Source organism: Oryctolagus cuniculus, chromosome X (genome assembly GCF_964237555.1).
Source record: "Oryctolagus cuniculus chromosome X, mOryCun1.1, whole genome shotgun sequence".
NCBI classification, from domain to species: domain Eukaryota; kingdom Metazoa; phylum Chordata; class Mammalia; order Lagomorpha; family Leporidae; genus Oryctolagus; species Oryctolagus cuniculus.
The window spans coordinates 33,317,937-33,338,203 of NC_091453.1; the positions used below are offsets into that span (position 1 = coordinate 33,317,937).

Consider the following 20,267-nt stretch of genomic DNA (forward strand, 5'->3'; position numbering starts at 1 on the left):
CAATAAAAGACAGCCAGGGTATCTCTCCCAGCCCTGCATCATCATGACTCCTGCACCAGCCCCAATATATGGTACCAGATGCCGAGTATGGTGGGTAGGAGACCAAGTCATCCCAGACGTTGTAGTAAACAAAAACGTAATGCATCGGCGCGAAGTGTGAGTCAGAGGAGAGTCCCTTTCAGTCCTCCTCCAAGGCCAGCTCAGAAAGAATACTGGCAGCTAAGACCACGTTCTTATCACAAGCAAAATATACTTGGATCACAAGTCCTTCAGGAAACCCGATTGCCTTTAACTTTTCAATAGCTGCCTGTTCCTGAGGTGTTACTTCAATGTAGCTACAATCCTTTGATGATCCTGCGGTTCCCACAGTGCCACCTCCACCTTCTCCTTCATCACCAGCTTCTTCCATAGGGGCAGTTAGCATGTGAACCAAATAATCCTGATATTGTCTAAATTGCCTACGTAATAGAGGATCCTGTGGACATATGCGTTGCAGCACTCCTGGAAGCAAAGACGGAAAGTATTGAAGGATTTGTCTCAATAATTGAAACTCTGGTGCATTCCATAAAACATCCAGGGGATGTCCTCCAGAACCCGATGTCGTAGCCCCTGCATCTGCTGCCACCGCTGAAGACCGACCAGCTCCACTGCTACCGGCTTGAGGGGGCTCGACCTCGGCCGCACTTGCCCTGTCTCCGGGGAGTCCCATTAAAAGATACTCCACGGCTCTGTGAGGGTTGTTGAAGCTGGCTCTCAGGGCTGCAAGGACCTGCTCCCGTTCGTAGCCCATGGACACGATCTCGGCGACCATTTGCTCGGAAGCCGGACGTGTCAGCCTTGCTGCCTGCTCAGACGGCTGGGCCCGAGAGGAGGGTCCTGCGATGGCATCATCTGGTGTGGGGCTTGGAGCCCCTGGCGGGCCTGCCTGCTGCCCTGCCGCTTGAGGTGATGCAGGTGCAGGCTGAGCCGACGCTGTACTGGATGCTGACACGGAGGCAGGCGCGGACTTGGCACGCGTGGAGGTGGCAGGCGCAGATTTGGCACGCGTGGAGGTGGCAGGCGCGGCGGGCAAGGCAGGGCCGCGGGCTGGGGCCCCAGCACCAGCCGATGCCGCGGTGGCAGGATGGGACTGCCCAGCTGTGGCCGTGGCCGTGGCCGTGGCCGTGGCCGGTGCTGCTGTGGTCGCCGCCTCGGGTCTGGCCACCAGGACCGTCACCGCGTGGTGCTCGTGGATCTGACAGTCTCTGAGCACAGCGTCGTCCGGGAGGACGCGGCCCGCATAAAGGAGCTGCTGCCCCGCTACCGGAAAGGCATCTCTGCCCTGCTCGGCTTCAATTTTCTCCTTGAGGGCCCTCACCGTCTGGCCGGGGTCAATGTCGACGTGGAAGGTGAGCTGCGGCCAGGCCTTGAGGGTGAGCCGCATGGCGCCGCCGCGCAGGGCCGCGGCCTGGTCGGCTGGCCGGGCTGGGGCGCGTGCTGGCCGCCGGGCAGGCGGGCGCGAGGCCTGGCGGGGCGGGCACCGCCGCGCTCCTCACACTGCCTCTGCCTCTGGCTCTCGGGACCCTGCGGGGGCGGGTCCCAGTCGCCCTGCCCAGCGCGCTCTGCCCTGCCCGCGGGGCCTTCTTCCGTGAGCCCGGCCTCCGCAGTGCGGGCCCCTGGCTCAAGATGGCCGCCGTGCCGCCGCCAGCCCCTCCCCCACCCAGGAGTAGCCGTTGCTCCCCGCGTGACGGTGGCCGGGAGGGGCCCTCCCACGCCCGGACGCTCCTTCGCCACCCACCCGGTCGCGGTGCTCGGCCTCGCTGGTCCATGCCCTCCGAGCTCCCGGGGCCTCTGTCTGGGCTTCTGGTGCTTCACAGCCTCTTTTAGATCCCTTTGGGAGACTGCTAACCTTTCTAGAACTTTCTCCGTTTGCTACTCTGTAATAAGCTCTGGAACATTGTATCCCTTTGTGTTTATTCATTTTCTGTTTCCTACACTTGTGCTGTTTGATACCAGTCATGAAGGGAGGATGGTTGCCAGAGCGAGTCTCGTGGGTTCTTTTCCCCAGCTTAGTACAGAAATGAAAAGCCAGAAAACTATTTGCAAAGAGGCAGAAACTTCATTGCATTGACAAGCAATAGAGAAAGTGTCTGGTGCTTCAGAAGACAGGTGGAACGCCCCAGCAGCACACTGGCTTTGAGGAAGCGTCCTCGGATTTTAAGGCAGTACTAATTGTTAATTGAGTTATGCTATTGGGGGTGCCCATTGGACAGGGGTTTCACGTACGTATGCTGTTTGCTTGGGGCTCAAGGAGCCTGCAGGGGTCTCCTGGAGACCGCCTGTCTCCATAGGGGATCAGCCCCCTCCACTGCTAGCTCTGGGTAGAAGATCGCAGCTATACTGGAGGCATGGTTTAAACTGCAAGGTCACACAAAATAGCCAGGGTCTCTTGGAGCTGATCCAGCTCTCCCCAGGTTCTCTCCCCTGCCAGCTCTGACTAAAGACTGCACCCACCCTGAAGGTGTGATTTAAATCTGCAAGGTCACACCTGCAGCACAGGAAGCTGTTAGTAGAGGAAATGTCAGTGTCCTGGAGAGGCAGCCTGCTTGTGCAGGACGTTCTCCCCGTGTCTGAAGGGGCCGCCAGACTCCCTGTTTAACTCTCTGTGCAATCTCCCCTATCTCCCAAGTGCAAGATAGGGTATGAAATAAATCCTCAGTGTTTCTGCTCACACTGTGGAAACCACACCAATTGGTTAATTTTTGCTTCAGCCACCTTGCAGATACTGACAATGTTCTGAGCAAAAGTGAAATCTATTTGATACAGACCCTTTTGTTCATCTGTAAAAAATATTTGATCATTAGCAGGCAGAGTGATACAGAGAGGAACACACACACACACACACACACAGACATATGTATATATCTTCCAGGCTGTGGCTCAATGCCTATGTGGACAGAATAGGTTGGAGCCAGGAACTAAACCCAGGTCTGCCTGCTGGTGTCAGGTACACAAGCCATTGGGCCATCCTTGGCTTTTTTCCAGACCCATCATCTGGAAGCTCGATGACAAGCTAGGTGCTGGGCATTGAACTAACACTCTGACAAGGGATGCTGGCTTCCCATGTTGTCTCCAAACCCACAACAACTGTACCTTGAAATTCTTTTTGCATTGACGTATAGAAACTTTACATATGCATGTGATACCATGTACCTTTTTAAATAGAAACTCACCACCTTTGCAATTTTTTATTTTGAAATGTGGAGAGTCAGCAAGAAAAGACAGACAGAGGTTTCTCCTCCTTCATATGCTTCCCCAAAGCCTGGTTAAGAGCTGGGGATCTGTCAGGCAGAAGCCAGGAGCCAGGAACTCAGTCCATGGATCCCATGTTGGTGGCAGGGATCCAAGTATGTGATGCCTCCCCTGCTGGACACCACAGTCTGCATCCATAGCAAACTAAAACTGGCAGGCAAGCAAGCACTTGAATATAGGCAGGCATACCAGTGTGGGGTGCAGGTGTCCCAATCTGCGTCTGTCTACACTGCTATGCCAAACTTGGAGTCCAGTGTGTGTTGTTGGAATCCATGGAAACCGTGTGTAATGTACAAATCAAGGTCAACACATCTGACTCCCCAACAACATTTCTTTATGGTGAAAATATTCCAAATCCTTCCTTCTACCTTTCTGTGAAATATCAGCACTTTCTCCTTAGTTTAGGCTCTGTCCTATGCGTATCTCTCTTTGGACACCTGCTGTTCTACTGCCTTTCATTCCATGTTGGGAGACCCCCTCTTTTAGTTCTGCATTTCTGTCGTAAGGATGTGTTTGACCCACTGTTTCAAGGAAGTTCTGCTGGCCAGAGTGTCCAAGATTTCTTTCAGGGTTAACTTCTGGATGGCTTTTTCTTTCCCCAAAGTCAGCTTTGCTGATTAGAGAATTCTTGGTTTAGGGCAGCCTGTTGGCACAGCAGGTGAAACTACTGCCTGGGATGCCAGCGTCCCATATGGGAGTTTTGGTTTGAGGCCCAGCTCCTCTGCTTCTAATATAGCCCCCAGCCTATGGCAGCTGGCACAGCGGCAGAATGTGGCGCCTAAGAACCTGGGGCCCTCCCATCTACCTGGGTGACTAGAGGAGTTCCTGCCTCATGGCTTTGGCCTCTGCCAGGCCCCATTGTGGTGGGCAACTGGAGGAGTGTCTCTGTTTCCCACTCCTGCTCCTGCCTTGAGATATGAAAAAAACAACGACAATGATTTATGAACTGCTTGGAAATGGTATTTTGAGTACACGTGCAGGAAGCGATACATTTTTGGCACTAGAACACACATTTTTTCTAAATGCTGCTTTCTTCCATTGTACTTGAGAGGCAGGAGACAGGGACAGACACATCTTCCATCTACCAGTTCACTCCTTCAGAGCCCACAGACCATGGCTGGCCTGGCTGAAGAGCAGCTCATAGCTGCATTCCCACCTCTCACATTAGTGGTATGGAAAGACGTATTGAACCCTGCACCCCAGGTGTGCATTACTATGGATCTAGATTTGCAGTGAAGCCTGGACTTGAATCATTTATGTCCATGTGGGACTGACATTGCTAGAGCAGCCTAAACTAATGTTCCAAGTGCCTGCCCCTCAATTCAGCTTATCATTGCCTGACGTGAATTTTCAGTAATATTTTTGTACACTGTATGAATAAGTCCTTTTGTTACATGAGTGATCTGCATGTATTTTGGCCATTTTGTTGCCTGTCTTTGCTAACTTGATCCTTACTGGTTTTTTGCAGAACAGACATAGCTAATTTCCTAGTTCAAATGATTCCTTTAAAAATTGTTGGATATTGCTTTAATTGTCATGTTTAGGATGTCTTTTCCAAGTCTTAATTCTGAAACTCTTTCCTGTGATTTATTTAAAAATCTGTACTTTTATATTCTAATTTAAGTCTTTGTCATATTTCAATGCAACAACTTTACCAGAATCTAAAATGAGCTCATGAACTCAATGGCAAGAAAGCAAACAATCCAGATAAGAAATGGGCAAATTACTTGAACAGGCATTTGTGGGGAGCAACTCGGACTAGACTAAGTTACTGGAATTAAGACTTATTCTGTGCATCTGCTCTCCCACAATATGGCGCTGGGAGAGAAGAAAACAGCTTCTACACAGCTGCCTCCAGTTCAGCCAATAAACTGTAGGACTTGCTCCTGATTGGAGGAGAGCAGCGTACTCGGCGTGTGGGCAGCAGAGTTGGGATTGGCGGAGGAGGACTATAAAGGAGGAGAGAGACGGCATGCACCAGGAACATCTAAGGGGAACATCTATCTGAAGGAACACCTGTGCAGCCCCCGAGAGAGCCGGCCAGCGGTGTGCCGCTCCCCTGCGGAAGTGGGGAATGTGGCCAGGGGGAACTGCCCTTCCACGGAGGTGGAAGGGACAGTAGCCAACCCGGGAAGAACCAGCAGCAAACCCGGGGAGGGCCGAACAGACGAAAGAACAGCGCAGGGTCCTGTGTCGTTCCTCCACGAAGACGGGGAGCGACAGCATTTGTCATAAGAGGAAATAAAATGTCCAAGAGATACATGAAAAAATGCTCAGGACCACTAGCTGTCAGGGAATTGCAAATCAAATTCACAGTATAGTTTCACCTCACCCCCTTAGAATGTCTTTCATACAGAAGTCAACAAACCACAAACATTTGCCGAGGATTTGGGAAAAGGCAACTGATCCACACTTGTTGAGAATGTAAACTGGTACAGCTACTGGGGAAACAATATACTGTCTGAGATACCTCAGAATTCTGAATGGAGACCTAGCATATGACCCAAACATCCCACTCCTGGGAATTTACACAAAGGAAATGAAATCAGCATATGAAAGTGTTAGCTATACCTTCATGCTTACTGCAGCTGAATTCACAATAGCTAAGATAGGGAAACAAACCAAATGTCCATCACCTGAAGACTGAATATGGTCATTATAATATATGTACACTATTGCATAGTACACAGTATACAATGGAATCCTGTCATTTGAAACAAAATGGATGTAACTGGAATCCATTATACTTAGTGAAATAAGCTAGGCCCAAAATCAAATGCCATACAAGTGACTACACTTGTTGACAGTAATATTTACGGATGACATCAGTAGTAACATATTTTTCTCTAGCAGAGCACTACATTTACAAATACCAGAAAGTGTATTTTGAAATACTTGTTTGCTTTCTGATCTGGCTCACCATTCAGTCAGTTTTTTAAATAGGCAGCTATTTTACTTATGGCCAGCTCCCAGTCATATTCCTGCCAAGGAAAAGGCAAGACCGGCGGCTTGGCTCACTAGGCTAATCCTCCGCCTTGTGGCACCGGCCACACCGGGTTCTAGTCCCGGTCGGGGTGCTAGATTCTGTCCCGGTTGCCCCTTTTCCAGGCCAGCTCTCTGCTGTGGCCAGGGAGTGTAATGGAGGATGGCCCAAGTACTTGGGCCCTGCACCCCATGGGAGACCAGGAGAAACACCTGGCTCCTGCCATCGGATCAGCGCAGTGCACTGGCCGCGGCAGCCATTGGAGTGTGAACCAATGGCAAAAGGAAGACCTTTTTCTCTGTCTCTCTCTTTCACTGTCCACTCTGCCTGTCAAAAAAAAAAAAAAGAGAGAGAGAGAGAGAGAGAAGGGGAGGGAATGCTGCTCTTGTGCATGGGCCTCAAAGGTGATAAATTCACAATGGGACACGTCCACAGCAAACATGCAACTGTGTTTTTAAAACTTGATTGCAGTGCCAGCACTGCGGCATTGTAGGCTATGACTCTGCCTGAAGGGCCAGCATGTCATGTGGGCATGGTTTGAGTCCCAGCTGCTCCTCTAAAAATCCAGCTCTCTGCTTATGGCCTGGAAAGCAGTAGAAGATGGCCCAAGTGCTTGGGTCCCTGCACCGTTGTGGGAGACCCTGAGGAAGCTTCTGGGTCTTGGTTTTACACAGGGTTAGCTCCAGCCATAGTGGCCATTTGGGGAGTGAACCACTTGTTGGAAGACCTTCACCCTTCTCTCTCTCTCTGTAACTGTATCTCTCCAATAAATGAATAAAATCTTTTTAAAGGGTTTATTGAAATAGATATAACATGCACAGATAATGGATACGGGGCATTTTGCTTATAATGAAAACCAAAGAAAACCAAAGAGAACAGCAACATCACTCTGTCTATCCAGGTAGTTACTCAAATCAAGTTAGACAGGTCTCACATACATTCTAATGAGAGAGAAATTTTTTAAGATTAATTTATTTGAAAGTTGTTTTCCATAAGGCAGAGGGAGACAGACAGAGAGACAGAGAGGGAGGAAAAGAGAGAATCCTCCAATCGATAGTTTACTGCCCACATGGCTAAACAGATGGAAGACCTCTCTCTCTGGCTATTGCTTCTCCTCTCACTCTCTCGACCTCTGCCTCTCTGTAACTCTGCCTTTCTATATATAAATACAATCTTTGAAAAACATTTCTATAGAGCGGAGACTGTGTCCAAAACCGATGTGCAAAAAGAACTAGAAAGAAGGGCATGACATTACCATGGGAGTACTCCGGATGGAGCCCACTGAAAACAGAAACCTAGCAAAAGTGACTTGGTGTTGTATCCTAGACAGAGGCATCACAGAAAGAAGAAATGATAGGATAGTAGAACACAGAAAGGAAACCTAGGAAAAGTTGAAGTTGTTTCAAAGAAATAACGAAAACTACAATTGCGGATGGAGTCCACTGCAAAGGGAGAAACCTACAAGTGACTTGGTGCTTCACAGGAGAAATGAGGACCTGCAATGGCTGCTGGTGGGTGGCAGCCTACTCTGCACACTGTGTGGATTTGAGGCACCTGCTGGTTGAAGCAGCCAGGCAGGGTATCTCTCCCCACCCTGCAACGTGTGACTCCCGCCCCTGCCCCAACATCTAGTTCTGATGCCAAGTATGGTGAACCTAAGGCCAAGTCATCCAAGACGCGGTAGGAGACAAAGTCAGCGTAACGAATGGAACGGCGGGAGATGTGAGCCACAGGAGAGTCCCTTTCAGTCCTCCTCCAAGTCCTGCTCGAGCAGAAAATTGGCAGCCCACTCCTCATTCTTCTCACAAGCAAAATATGCTTCAACCACAAGGCCTTCAGGAAAGCCCAAAGCCTTCAACCTCTCTATAGCTGCCAATTCCCGGGGTGTTATTTTAATGTAGCTGCCATCTGCTCTGGCTGCTTCTGCAGTTCCCACACTGTCAACTCCTTCTCCTCCTCTCCTTTCACCGCCAGCTTCTTCCACAGGGGCAGTTAGCATGCGACTCAAATACCCCTGGTACTGGCTAAACTGCGCGAGTAACTGAGGATTCCGCGGACGTATGCCTTGCAGCACTTCTGGAAGCAATGAAGGATCGTGCTGAATAATCTGTCTCAACTGTTGAAACTCAGGGTGATTCAGTAAAAAGTCCAGGGGGTGTCCTCCAGAACCCGATGTCGCAGCCCCTGCATCTGCCTCCACCGCTGAAGACCGACCGGCTCCGCTGCTCCCGGCTTGAGGGGGCTCGACCTCGGCCGCACTTGCCCTGTCTCCGGGGAGTCCCATTAAAAGATACTCCACGGCTCTGTGAGGGTTGTTGAAGCTGGCTCTCAGGGCTGCAAGGACCTGCTCCCGTTCGTAGCCCATGGACACGATCTCGGCGACCATTTGCTCGGAAGCCGGACGTGTCAGCCTTGCTGCCTGCTCAGACGGCTGGGCCCGAGAGGAGGGTCCCGCGATGGCATCATCTGGTGTGGGGCTTGGAGCCCCTGGCGGGCCTGCCTGCTGCCCTGCAGCTTGAGGTGCGCCAGCAGGTGCAGGCTGAGCCGACGCTGTACTGGATGCTGACACGGAGGCAGGCGCGGACTTGGCACGCGTGGAGGTAGCAGGCGCGGACGTGGCACGCGTGGAGGTGGCAGGCGCGGACGTGGCACGCGTGGAGGTGGCAGGCACGGTCTTCGCACGCGTGGAGGTGGCAGGCACGGACATGGCACACGTGGAGGAGGCAGGTGCCGGCGTGGCACGCGTGGAGGTGGCAGGCGCGGCGGGCAAGGCAGGGCCGCGCGCTGGGGCCCCAGCACCAGCCAATGCCGCGGTGGCAGGATGGGACTGCCCAGCTGTGGCCGTGGCCGTGGCCGGTGCTGCTGTGGTCGCCGCCTCGGGTCTGGCCACCAGGACCGTCACCGCGTGGTGCTCGTGGATCTGACAGTCTCTGAGCACAGCGTCGTCCGGGAGGACGCGGCCCGCATAAAGGAGCTGCTGCCCCGCTACCGGAAAGGCATCTCTGCCCTGCTCGGCTTCAATTTTCTCCTTGAGGGCCCTGACCGTCTGGCCGGGGTCAATGTCGATGTGGAAGGTGAGCTGCGGCCCGGCCTCGAGGGTGAGCCGCATGGCGCCGCCGCGCAGGGCCGCGGCCTGGTCGGCTGGCCGGGCTGGGGCGCGTGCTGGCCGCCGGGCAGGCGGGCGCGAGGCCTGGCGGGGCGGGCACCGCCGCGCTCCTCACACTGCCTCTGCCTCTGGCTCTCGGGACCCTGCGGGGGCGGGTCCCAGTCGCCCTGCCCAGCGCGCTCTGCCCTGCCCGCGGGGCCTCCTTCCGTGAGCCCCGGCCTCCGCAGTGCGGGCCCCTGGCTCAAGATGGCCGCCGTGCCGCCGCCAGCCCCTCCCCCACCCAGGAGTAGCCGTTGCTCCCCGCGTGACGGTGGCCGGGAGGGGCCCTCCCACGCCCGGACGCTCCTTCGCCACCCACCCGGTCGCGGTGCTCGGCCTCGCTCGTCCATGCACTCCGAGCTCCCGGGGCCTCTGTCTCAGCTTCTGGTGCTTCGCAGCCTCTTTTAGATCCCTTTGGGGGACTGCTAACCTTTCTAGAACTTTCTCCGTTTGCTAACTCTGTAATAAGCTCTGGAACATTGTATCCCTTTGTGCACATCCAAGTTCTGTTCCTGCACATTGCTCTTTCTCCTTTAAATATCTGTGCAGTCTCTCTTGCCACCCAAGTGTAAGGTATGCTATGGAATCCCCCTTGTTTCACCTCACACTGTGGAAAAAACACCCATGGGCTCATTTATGCCTCAGACACCATGCTCTTAACAATGCTCTGAGAAGGATGAAATCTATCTGATATAGTTCCATTTGTTGACTTGTAAAAATATTTTCTCATTTTGCAGGCAGAGTGATAGTGAGAGGGACAGATATATAGAGAGGTCTCCGTGGCATGGCTAAGAGCCCATGTGTACAGAATAGCTGTGGCTGTGCAAGGCTGAAGTTGGAGCCAGGAACTAAACCCAGGACTGCTTGCAGGTGGCAGGTGCATAAAACCCTGGGCCATCCTGGGCTTGTTTCCAGACCCATCATCTGGAAGCTCGATGACAAGCTAGGTGCTGGGCATTGAACTAACACTCTGACAAGGGATGCTGGCTTCCCATGTTGTCTCCAAACCCACAACAACTGTACCTTGAAATTCTTTTTGCATTGACGTATAGAAACTTTACATATGCATGTGATACCATGTACCTTTTTAAATAGAAACTCACCACCTTTGCAATTTTTTATTTTGAAATGTGGAGAGTCAGCAAGAAAAGACAGACAGAGGTTTCTCCTCCTTCATATGCTTCCCCAAAGCCTAGTTAAGAGCTGGGGATCTGTCAGGCAGAAGCCAGGAGCCAGGAACTCAGTCCATGGATCCCATGTTGGTGGCAGGGATCCAAGTATGTGATGCCTCCCCTGCTGGACACCACAGTCTGCATCCATAGCAAACTAAAACTGGCAGGCAAGCAAGCACTTGAATATAGGCAGGCATACCAGTGTGGGGTGCAGGTGTCCCAATCTGCGTCTGTCTACACTGCTATGCCAAACATGGAGTCCAGTGTGTGTTGTTGGAATCCATGGAAACCGTGTGTAATGTACAAATCAAGGTCAACACATCTGACTCCCCAACAACATTTCTTTATGGTGAAAATATTCCAAATCCTTCCTTCTACCTTTCTGTGAAATATCAGCACTTTCTCCTTAGTTTAGGCTCTGTCCTATGCGTACCTCTCTTTGGACACCTGCTGTTGTACTGCCTTTCATTCCATGTTGGGAGACCCCCTCTTTTAGTTCTGCATTTCTGTCGTAAGGATGTGTTTGACCCACTGTTTCAAGGAAGTTCTGCTGGCCAGAGTGTCCAAGATTTCTTTCAGGGTTAACTTCTGGATGGCTTTTTCATTCCCCAAAGTCAGCTTTGCTGATTAGAGAATTCTTGGTTTAGGGCAGCCTGTTGGCACAGCAGGTGAAACTACTGCCTGGGATGCCAGCGTCCCATATGGGAGTTTTGGTTTGAGGCCCAGCTCCTCTGCTTCTAATATAGCCCCCAGCCTATGGCAGCTGGCACAGCGGCAGAATGTGGCGCCTAAGAACCTGGGGCCCTCCCATCTACCTGGGTGACTAGAGGAGTTCCTGCCTCATGGCTTTGGCCTCTGCCAGGCCCCATTGTGGTGGGCAACTGGAGGAGTGTCTCTGTTTCCCACTCCTGCTCCTGCCTTGAGATATGAAAAAAAAAGACAACGATTTATAAACTGCTTGGAAATGGTATTTTGAGTACACGTGCAGGAAGCGATACATTTTTGGCACTAGAACACACATTTTTTCTAAATGCTGCTTTCTTCCATTGTACTCGAGAGGCAGGAGACAGGGACAGACACATCTTCCATCTACCAGTTCACTCCTTCAGAGCCCACAGACCATGGCTGGCCTGGCTAAAGAGCATCACATAGCTGCATTCCCACCTCACAAGTTTGTGGTAGGGACAGACATATTGACCTATCACCTGTGCATCCCAGGTGTGCATTACTATGGATCTAGATTTGCAGTGAAGCCTGGACTTGAATCATTTATGTCCATGTGGGACTGACATTGCTAGAGCAGCCTAAACTAATGCTCCAAGTGCCTGCCCCTGAATTCTTCTATTTGTTGCCTTGTGACGTGGGGTTTCCAAAATGTTCTCATACATTCTATGAGTGAGTCTTTTGGTTACATAAGTGGTTTGCACATAAATTGGCTTGTCTATTGCCAGTCCTTGCTTATTTGATCCGTGATGGGTTTTTGCAGAACAGGCACAGCAAATTTCCTAGTTCAAATGATTCCTTTGAAAATTGTTGGATGTTGCTTGAAGTTTAACATCTAAGAAGTCTTTCTCAAGTCTTAACTCTGAAACTCCTTCCTGTGATTTTTTAGAAAATCTATAGTTTTGTCTTCTAATTTCAATCTTTGGCATGTTTCAATGAAGCAACTTTACCAGAATCCAAAAATTTCAAGAAATTCAACAACATGAAAACACACAATCCAGTTAAGAAATGGGCACATTACTTGAACAAGCATTTGCCAAAGAGGACATTCAAATGACCAATGGGCACATGAAAAAATGTTGAGTATCACAAGCTGTCAGGCACATGCACATCAAATCTACAGTGAAGTTTCACCTCACCCGCGTTAGAATGTCTTTCATACGGAAGTCAAGAAACCACAATCGTTGGCTAGGATGTGGGAAAAGGTTCCCAACCCACGGTTGGTGGGAGTGTAAATTGGTACAGCTGCTGTGGAAGACAGCATGGAGATACTTCAGAATTCTAAATGTAGACCTACCAGATGACCCAAACATCCCACTCCTGGGAATTTACCCAAGGGAAATGGAATCAGCATATCCAAGTGTTAGCTGTACCCACATGTTTACTGCAGCTCAATTCACACTAGCTAAGAGAGGGAATCAACCCAGATGTCTGTCCATTAACTGAAGTCTGGATAAAGACATTATGGTATATGTACACTATTGAATAGTACACAGCAGTATAAAATGAAATCCTGTCATTTGACACCAAATGGATGCAACTTGAATCTGTTCTACCTAGTGAAGTAAGCTAGTCCCCAAAACAAGTGCCATACCACAGCCTACTCTTGTTGACAGTAATATTTACAGGTGGTCTCCATAGTAACAGATTCTTCTCTAAGAAAGCGCTGCATTTACAAATACCAGAAAGGAGATTTGAAATACTCGTCTGAATTCTGAGCTGGCTCACCACTCAGTGGGTTCTAACTGGGCAGGTCTCTCACTTACGACCAATTTCTGCCCAAGAAAGGCAATAGAGAGGGGAAGGGGATGCTGCTCTTGTGCACGGGCCTCAACAGTCATCAATTCTCAGCGGGACACGTCCACAGCAAACATGCAAGTGTGGCTTTAAAACTTTAGTGTGGGGCCCGTCCTGAAGGCACTGCAGGCTGTGCCTCCACCTGCTGTGCCAGAATGCCATGAGGGCCCTGTTTCATGTCCCAGCTGCTCCTCTTCCAACAGGTCCTCTGCTTATGGCCTGAGAAAGCAGTGAAGATGGCCCAATGTGTGGGCCCCTGCACCCGTGTGGGCGACCCAGAGGAAGCTTCTGGTTCTTGGTTTCACATAGGGTCAGCTCCTGACATTGTGGCCATTGGAGAGTGAACCACTGGGTGGAAGACCTACTCCTGTCTCTCCCACTCTCTATCTGTAACTCTAACTCTCAAGTAAATAAATCGAATCTCTTTTAAAAGCTTTATTGCAATAAATGTAATATACACAGATATTTGACACGTGTCATTTATATTCTAATGAAAACTGGACAAAGAGAACCAAAGAGAACAGCAACATTACTCATCCTATCCAGGTACAGCTACTCAAATCAGGTTAGAGAGGTCTCACATACATTCTACTGAGAGAGAACTTTTAAAAGATTAATTATTTATTTCAAAGCTAGAAATACATTAGGCAGAGTTGGGGGGAGGGAGAGAGGGAGAGAGAGAGAGAGAGGGAGAGAGAGAAATCGTTCAATTGAAAGTTTACACATGGCTGAATGGATGGAAGACCACTCTCTTTCTCTCTGACTCTCCCTCTTTCTCTCACTCTCTCGACCTCTGCCTCTGTAACTCTGCCTTTCTATATATAAATACAATCTTTCAAAACATTTCATTGGAAGGAACGGCATTACATTACCCTGGGAGTACTCTGGATGGAGCCCACTGAAAACAGAAACCTAGCAAAAGTGACTTGGTGTTGTATCCTAGACAGAGGCATCACAGAAAGAAGAAATGATAGGATAGTAGAACACAGAAAGGAAACCTAGGAAAAGTTGAAGTTGTTTCAAAGAAATAACGAAAACTACAATTGTGGATGGAGTCCACTGCAAAGGGAGAAACCTACAAGTGACTTGGTGCTTCACAGGAGAAATGAGGACCTGCAATGGCTGCTGGTGGGTGGCAGCCTACTCTGCACACTGTGTGGATTTGAGGCACCTGCTGGTTGAAGCAGCCAGGCAGGGTATCTCTCCCCACCCTGCAACGTGTGACTCCCGCCCCTGCCCCAACATCTAGTTCTGATGCCAAGTATGGTGAACCTAAGGCCAAGTCATCCAAGACGCGGTAGGAGACAAAGTCAGCGTAACGAATGGAACGGCGGGAGATGTGAGCCACAGGAGAGTCCCTTTCAGTCCTCCTCCAAGTCCTGCTCGAGCAGAAAATTGGCAGCCCACTCCTCATTCTTCTCACAAGCAAAATATGCTTCAACCACAAGGCCTTCAGGAAAGCCCAAAGCCTTCAACCTCTCTATAGCTGCCAATTCCCGGGGTGTTATTTTAATGTAGCTGCCATCTGCTCTGGCTGCTTCTGCAGTTCCCACACTGTCAACTCCTTCTCCTCCTCTCCTTTCACCGCCAGCTTCTTCCACAGGGGCAGTTAGCATGCGACTCAAATACCCCTGGTACTGGCTAAACTGCGCGAGTAACTGAGGATTCCGCGGACGTATGCCTTGCAGCACTTCTGGAAGCAATGAAGGATCGTGCTGAATAATCTGTCTCAACTGTTGAAACTCAGGGTGATTCAGTAAAAAGTCCAGGGGGTGTCCTCCAGAACCCGATGTCGCAGCCCCTGCATCTGCCTCCACCGCTGAAGACCGACCGGCTCCGCTGCTCCCGGCTTGAGGGGGCTCGACCTCGGCCGCACTTGCCCTGTCTCCGGGGAGTCCCATTAAAAGATACTCCACGGCTCTGTGAGGGTTGTTGAAGCTGGCTCTCAGGGCTGCAAGGACCTGCTCCCGTTCGTAGCCCATGGACACGATCTCGGCGACCATTTGCTCGGAAGCCGGACGTGTCAGCCTTGCTGCCTGCTCAGACGGCTGGGCCCGAGAGGAGGGTCCCGCGATGGCATCATCTGGTGTGGGGCTTGGAGCCCCTGGCGGGCCTGCCTGCTGCCCTGCAGCTTGAGGTGCGCCAGCAGGTGCAGGCTGAGCCGACGCTGTACTGGATGCTGACACGGAGGCAGGCGCGGACTTGGCACGCGTGGAGGTAGCAGGCGCGGACGTGGCACGCGTGGAGGTGGCAGGCGCGGACGTGGCACGCGTGGAGGTGGCAGGCACGGTCTTCGCACGCGTGGAGGTGGCAGGCACGGACATGGCACACGTGGAGGAGGCAGGTGCCGGCGTGGCACGCGTGGAGGTGGCAGGCGCGGCGGGCAAGGCAGGGCCGCGCGCTGGGGCCCCAGCACCAGCCAATGCCGCGGTGGCAGGATGGGACTGCCCAGCTGTGGCCGTGGCCGTGGCCGGTGCTGCTGTGGTCGCCGCCTCGGGTCTGGCCACCAGGACCGTCACCGCGTGGTGCTCGTGGATCTGACAGTCTCTGAGCACAGCGTCGTCCGGGAGGACGCGGCCCGCATAAAGGAGCTGCTGCCCCGCTACCGGAAAGGCATCTCTGCCCTGCTCGGCTTCAATTTTCTCCTTGAGGGCCCTGACCGTCTGGCCGGGGTCAATGTCGATGTGGAAGGTGAGCTGCGGCCCGGCCTCGAGGGTGAGCCGCATGGCGCCGCCGCGCAGGGCCGCGGCCTGGTCGGCTGCCCGGGCTGGGGCGCGTGCTGGCCGCCGGGCAGGCGGGCGCGAGGCCTGGCGGGGCGGGCACCGCCGCGCTCCTCACACTGCCTCTGCCTCTGGCTCTCGGGACCCTGCGGGGGCGGGTCCCAGTCGCCCTGCCCAGCGCGCTCTGCCCTGCCCGCGGGGCCTCCTTCCGTGAGCCCCGGCCTCCGCAGTGCGGGCCCCTGGCTCAAGATGGCCGCCGTGCCGCCGCCAGCCCCTCCCCCACCCAGGAGTAGCCGTTGCTCCCCGCGTGACGGTGGCCGGGAGGGGCCCTCCCACGCCCGGACGCTCCTTCGCCACCCACCCGGTCGCGGTGCTCGGCCTCGCTCGTCGATGCCCTCCGAGCTCCCGGGGCCTCTGTCTGGGCTTCTGGTGCTTCGCAGCCTCTTTTAGATCCCTTTGGGAGACTGCCAGCCTTTCTAGAACTTTCTCCGTTTGCTAACTCTGTAATAAGCTCTGGAACATTGTATCCCTTTGTGCACATCCAAGTTCTGTTCCTGCACATTGCTCTTTCTCCTTTAAATATCTGCGCTGTCTCTCTTGCCACCCAAGTGTAAGGTATGCTATGAAATCCCCCATGTTTCACCTCACACTGTGGAAAAAACACCCATGGGCTCATTTATGCCTCAGACACCATGCTCTTAACAATGCTCTGAGGATAACTGACGTCTATTTGATATAGTTCCCTGTTTTGATATGTAAATATTTGTTTATATGACATGCACAGTATTAGAGTGAGGGATATATACATGCAGAGAGAGAAAGAGACAGAGAGAGGTGTCTTCTGTGGTTCATTGCGTTGTGGCCCCAATGTCTGGTGCTGTGTAAGGCTGAAGTTGGATCCAGGAACTCCATCTGGGTCTCCCATGCTGGTGGCAGGTGCGCAAGTCCTTGGGCCATCCTGCACTGGCTTCCCAGGCCCATCATCCAGGAACTAGATGACAAGCGGTGCATCCCAGAACTGAACTGGCACTCTGATATGGGATACTTCTTCCCAAGTGGTCATGGAAACCACTGCTGTGATCCCTTGAATTTCTTTTTGCATTCACCTATTGAAACTGTAGATATTAGCAGGGTACCATGTAGTTTTTTTTAAAAGATATATTTATTTATTTGAAAGACAGAGTTACAGAGAGGCAGAGGCAGACAGAGAGAGAGAGAGAGAGAGAGAGAGAGAGAGTCTTCCATCTGCTGGTTCATTCCCCAGATGGCTACAACGTCCAGAGCTGTGCTGATCCAAAGCCAGGAACTAGGAGCTTCTTTCGGGTTTCCCATGCGGGCGCAGCGGTGCAAGACCTGGGCCATCTTCTACCGCTTTCCCAGGCCATAGCAGAGAGCTGGACTGGAAGTGGAGGAGCCAGGTCTCAAACTGGCGCCCATATGGGATGCCGGCATCACAGGCGGCAGCTTTACCTGCTACACCACAGTACTGGCCCCACCATGTACTTTTTAAAATAATAAACTTACTAGTTTTAATTTTTATGGAAGGCCACAAAACAGAAAGAAACAGCAACAAATGTCTTGACTCTTTAATGTTTCCCAAATCCTGGCCCATAGCCAGGTCCACAGCCAGCTGCCAGGAACTCAGTTCAGGCCTCCCATGTTAGTGTCAAGGATCCAAGTACTTGATGTATTACCTGCTGCCTTCCAGGGTCTGTATTCTTGGCAATCTGAAATTGGTAACAGAGCAAGGACTCAATGTAGATACCCTAATATCAGCTGCAGAAATTATTTCTGGTTAAAAATTCGTGTTTGGTGCAGATGTTTTAGAGTACCAGCTAAAGCGACTGTCTATAATCCCAGCATCCCATATGAGCACTAGTTGGAGACCTTGTAGTTCCACTTCTGATTCATCTCCCTGCTAATGAGCCTGGAAAAAACAACGGAAGATGGCCCATGTTCTTGCATCCTTGTACCCACGTTGGAGACCTGGAGGAAGCTCCTGGCTCCTGGCTTCAGCCTGGCCCAGCCCCAACAGTTGTAGCCATTTGAGTAGTGAACCAGCTGATTTAAGATTTCTCTCTGTCTCTTCCTCTCTGCGTATAACTCTTACTTCCAAATAAATAAATAAACCATTAAAAAATATTCACCTTTGGGGACAACCTTGGTGGCACAGCAGGTTAACTGCCTGCTACGCCATCATGGAAGTTCTGGTTTTAGTCACTGCTGCTCAGCTTCTAATACAGCTCCCTGCTAATGGGCCTATGAAAGCAGTGTAACATGGCCCAAGTACCCGGGACTCTGACCCCCAAGTGGGAAGCGGGGATGGAGTTCCTATGCCCTGGCTTTTCCCTGGCCCTGGCCTGTTTTCTGTTGGTATTTGGACAGTGCACTAACCCTTTGACCGTGTCATTCACTGTCTTTGTCTCCCAGGCTCTCTGTCACTGTACCTTTCATATAAATAATGTAAATCCATTAAAATAAGAATTCCGTTTTTTGTTATTTTATTTCATCAAATGATAGATTGTGCTACTTCCTTCTGTTCTCCATAGTTTTCTAATGAGAAGTTCTTATCATTCACATTGCTTTTCTATGTTGATTATGCGTTGCTTGCTCCTCCTTGCTTTCAAGAAATGTTATTTGTATTTAGTTTTCACAGTTTTGACTGTGATGTGTCTTGGCATGGGTTTCTTTAGGATTTCCTGTGTAGCATTTGTTTAGCATCTTGAATATGTTGTTTATATGTTCTTGTCAAATAGGGCAAAATTTCAGTCATTATTTCTCTGAATACTTTTTCAGCCTTGCCCTCTTTCTTCTCTCCTTTCTGATCTTTGTTGGCACAAATGCTGCAATTTCTGGTTCTACTTGTCCCTGAGACTCTGTTCATTGTTTTTCAGCTGATTTTCTCTGGTGTTTAGATTGGATCATGTCTTTTGTTCTTCAGTTTGCTGATTCTTTTGTCTTCTGCATTCCGCTTTTGACTCCTTTCACTGTTTTGGAATTCAGTTATTGTATTTTTCAATTCAAATATTTCTGTTTTGTTTTTCTCCCTGTCTTCTATTTCTTTTTTTTTTTTTTTGACAGGCAGAGTGGATAGTGAGAGAGAGAGACAGAGAGAGAAAGGTCTTCCTTTGCCGTTGGTTCACCCTCCAATGGCCGCCGCTGCAGCCGGCGCACCGTGCTGATCCGATGGCAGGAGCCAGGATCCAGGTGCTTTTCCTGGTCTCCCATGGGGTGCAGGGCCCAAGCACCTGGGCCATCCTCCACTGCACTCCCTGGCCATAGCAGAGAGCTGGCCTGGAAGAGGGGCAACCGGGACAGAATCCGGCACCCCGACCGGGACTAGAACCCGGTGTGCTGGCGCCGCAAGGTGGAGGAGTAGCCTATTGAGCTACGGCGCCGGCCTGTCTTCTATTTCTTTCCATAGATTTCTGGTTTTTTTTTTTTAATTTGTTTCCAATGTGTTTATAATTTGCTCATTCATTTTTATGACGGTTCTTTTTTTTTTTAAGATTTATTTAGGGGCCGGTGGTGTGGCATAGCAGGTAAAGCCACCACCTGCAGTGCCGGCATCCCATATGGGCATTGGTTCTAGTCCCGGCTGCTCCACTTCAGATCTGGCTCTTTGCTATGGCCTGGGAAAGCAGTAGAAGATGGTCCAAGTCTTTGGGCCCCTGCACCCACGTGGGAAACCCAGAAGAAGCTCCTGAGTCCTGGCTTCTGATCAGCGCAGCTCTGGCCATTGCCGTCATTTCGGGAGTGAACCAGCAGATGGGAGACCTCTCTCTGCCTCTGCCTCTGCCTCTGTGTAACTCTGCCTTTCAAATAAATAAATAAATAAACTTTTTAAAATTTATTTATTTATTTTTTATTTGACAGGTAGAGTTATAGACAGTGAGAGAGAGACAGAGAAAAAGGTCTTCCTTCTGTTGGTTCACTCCCCAAATGGCCGCTATGGCCGGCGCTGCACTGATCCGAAGCCAGGAACCAGGTGCTTCCTCCTGGTCTCCCATGTGGGTGCAGGGACCCAAGCACTTGGGCCATCCTCTGCTGCCCTCCTGGGCCACAGCAGAGAGCTGGACTGGAAGAGGAGCAACTGGGACTAGTACCCGGCACCCCAACTGGGACTAGAACCCGGGGTGCCGGCACTGCAGGCGGAGGATTAGCCAAGTGAGCCACGGTGCCGGCAGAGTTACACAGAGGCAAAGCAGAGGGAGAGAGAGGGAAAGGGAGAGGGAGAGAGAGAGAGGTCTTCCATCTGCTGGTTCACTCCCCAGATGGCCACCATGGCTGGAGCTATGCCAGTCCGAAGCCTGGAGCCAAGAGCTTCTTCCTGGTCTCCCATGCAGGTGCAGGGGCCTATGGACTTGGGGCATCTTCTACTGCTTTCCTATGCCATAACAGAGAGCTGGATAAGAAGTGGAGCAGCTGGGACATGA

General features: G+C 51.3%; 3 pseudogenes; all 3 read right to left on the minus strand.

Annotated features, from left to right (window-relative positions):
• Positions 1 to 46: 46 nt before the first annotated feature.
• On the minus strand, positions 47 to 1,518 carry LOC100349643 (UV excision repair protein RAD23 homolog B pseudogene; annotated as a pseudogene).
• Positions 1,519 to 7,889: 6,371 nt separating this feature from the next.
• On the minus strand, positions 7,890 to 9,485 carry LOC138847640 (UV excision repair protein RAD23 homolog B pseudogene; annotated as a pseudogene).
• A 4,759-nt stretch (positions 9,486 to 14,244) lies between these two features.
• On the minus strand, positions 14,245 to 15,906 carry LOC138847641 (UV excision repair protein RAD23 homolog B pseudogene; annotated as a pseudogene).
• Between the last annotated feature and the right edge of the window lie 4,361 nt (positions 15,907 to 20,267).